The 2895-nt window shown below is 45.3% G+C and overlaps 1 long non-coding RNA gene across 2 annotated transcripts; it reads right to left on the reverse strand.

Moving 5' to 3' along the window:
- Positions 1 to 223: 223 nt before the first annotated feature.
- Positions 224 to 1992, reverse strand: LOC120518887. Of its 2 annotated transcripts, none has more exons than XR_005631317.1 (2): positions 1929 to 1992; positions 224 to 423 (listed from the first exon to the last, which is right to left on the reverse strand). It is a non-coding gene; the product is annotated as an uncharacterized LOC120518887 (long non-coding RNA). The 2 variants fall into 2 exon arrangements; XR_005631316.1 differs by lacking the exon at positions 1929 to 1992 and adding an exon at positions 808 to 958.
- Between the last annotated feature and the right edge of the window lie 903 nt (positions 1993 to 2895).

Here is a 2895-nt window from a genome sequence, read left to right on the forward strand (position 1 = left end):
ACAGTACACTTGGTGTTACTGAGTGTTGGCACTAGGGGGCACACTAGTCAAATGCTGAGGGGGCTGACTTAGGGAACAGCAAACTGCAAGTCCCCATTTAACTGCCACACGAGCGTCCATTTGAGTGGCCTGCCACCCTCGTGTATCCAGCTAAATGTTGACTACAACATAGTAAAGCAGTCTTAATTTTAAAGTAAATTAGGTACCACTTATCATGAACAAATCTGTTATTAATGACATATTTTACTAAACAAGACCAAGGATTTATATTTTTGTTTGTTCATTTTCTGGCTTATTCAGTTCAGCGTCATGAAGAGCTGGTGTCCAACATGGCGTGTTGTTCTATCCACAGTCGCGGTCTGCCATCTCAGGGCTACGTGGTCTCCAAGCTTCTTGGAGCTGTGAGCTGCTGTGCCACCAGGCCTCGTTAAAAAAAAAAAAAGAAACAATAAAGTCATGTCTCATTAAAATAAAAGCATTACTTTGAACAAACACTAATAAGGAATAAAAAAGTGAAAAACACCTGAAGGCTTATCATTTGTATTTGCATCGTATTGCATTTAACTCTCGGGGGACTGCAATGTACCTCCGTTTGCAACTCCAATGAGGTGTCTTTTCAGGAAACCCTGATAAGCGAGCACATGCCAAGTGAGGTTTCCATCTTTTGACAGATGGACATTTTTCCGAAAAGCCAACAGGATGGCTGGCATTACCTTTAGCCCTAAGATTGACCTTGCAAGGCGCCTCAAGCAACAAAGTGGGGAAGCCTAACAAAATCAGCCCCAAGGAGACGGCTGGGACACAAACCTGATTCAACTTCAGAATGATGTGAAGACCACCAGGTACACAAGTGCACAATGAGGAGCAAACCGTGGCTCAGTCCTGCAGAGCGAGAGGCACCACACGCCGCTGCGTTTGGCCAAACCGAAAGGCAGTAGAAACTGAGAATGTTCAAACAAAAACAAGATTGTTCTGAAAAAAAAAAAAAAAGCGTGTGTGGGACAGATCAAGTGCACGAGATATCTGCAGATCTTAATCCTCTGCTGGAATTGAAGCTGATGACAGAAAAAACAAACTGGACCCTGCTGAATTTGCTAGCGTGGGCCTCTGCACATGGATATGCGTGCACACACACCTGGCACAAACAGAAACTGCTTTTAAACAGTGAATGGCGCTCCTGTACCAGCTGAAAGCAGAGTGCCACCGGGGTCTTAGGAGTCCCACGGGTAGAGGTCAGCTTACCCCTTGTTTAATTAGAGGGTGCAGACATAGCTCAGGCCTGACCATCTTTCAGAAAGTGAAAAGCATGGACATCATTTATGAAGGAATTGGATCTGTGTTGGTGGGGGGGGGTTTGGGGCGGGGGTTTTAGGGGCTTGTAGGGGCTGGAGACCCAAATGTACTTCAGTTAATCTTTAAGGTGGAGGGCGCAAGACTTCACTTCACCGGATACCCTACTGCCACCTAGTAGATATTTCAGCCATACCTTGTAATTATTTAACTTAACAAATGAAGATAATACAAGGAGCATGAAGCAAAATACCCAGGTGCCACCAGAGTGCGCTGTGGTCACAAACTCCGCCTGCAGAAATATATTGGAATAGAATGAGAGGTTATTAATAAACAATCACTACAATCATGGGCTGGCCGTGTTTAAGAGAAGCGAGCTAAGGGAGGAGGCTGGGAAAGATCAGAGGACGGCCATACAGGCCATTTAGAAAGGGCAGAGAAGAGCGTGTGTGTAGGTGTGTACTTTCATACTGTTAATGCTCTCATTTTTGTAAGAATTTAAAAATAAGCCTTGAGGAACTAGGCCTTTAATATTTTTTCATATTATATACTGTGGTCACTAGAGGGTGCTAGGGAGCCCCAACCCCCAGACACAACCGCAAATCCTGTTTAAAAAGCCAGTCTATTTTTACACCTACCTTCCATAAAGGATCCAGCAGTGCAATAAACACAATTCTCTTCACGTTCTCTCTTTCTTTTCTCCTCCTCTTCTCATCCCTGGTGTCTTTGTCCACTTCCACCCGACTCTGAGCTTCTTTCATCTCAGACCCAGGAGTACTTTCAATGGTAGGGCATAGCCTGGTGGATGTACTTCTGGGTCAAACGGAAGTCCCATAAAGTAGGGCTGAGGAATCCCTGTAGCACCCCCTGGTGGCCCCCACTGAGTCTAACCAGGCTGTTCAAGAGGACAACAATAATATCCAGTATGCCTTATGGGTATCTGCCCAGGAAGTTGCCTCCTATTGGGTTAGGGGAGGCAATAGTCTGGCTAAGCTGTCTCCCCGTCCTTCCACTATACTGTCTTAGTTGGAACCAGGAACAATACCCAGGTAGGATTCCAGTGCACCCACTGTCACATTGGCATCTTCTGCCTGTCTTCTGGGTGAGACAGGATGATCTTCGCCCTGTTTTTTGTGGCAGCATAGGGCTGGCCTCCCATCCAATTAAGGAACCATGCTTCATACCAGTCAGGATGCCCACCCATGTGTGTCGTCCATCACTATGTATATATTGCACACATAAAGCAGCTTTTGCCTTGAGAAGGACCTGAAGGTCGATTCCATGATGGAGGTAGCCCGTACCTCCAAATCTTCAGTAGTGTATGACCTGCATTAGCAAAGAAAATTATTATTTGGGCTTTGCAATGTGCTTCTCTGTCAGCAGATGTCACCTCAGTTCTTTTTTTGTCAACAATACTGTGTGTCTATGTCGCTGTTCTTTTTATTTGAGCCGCAGCGTACAGCTGCATGCCATGAGAAGGAAGCAAAGCCCAATTACGTGCCCCAGGTAGCACACACCTCTAATTTGTAAGTTCTGTTATTCGTATCACACAGTTAGCTCTCAATCAAGACTCAGTAATTTACAAGGTTTTGTATGACAGACAGA

This window comes from Polypterus senegalus, chromosome 18 (genome assembly GCF_016835505.1).
Source record: "Polypterus senegalus isolate Bchr_013 chromosome 18, ASM1683550v1, whole genome shotgun sequence".
NCBI lineage: Eukaryota > Metazoa > Chordata > Cladistia > Polypteriformes > Polypteridae > Polypterus > Polypterus senegalus.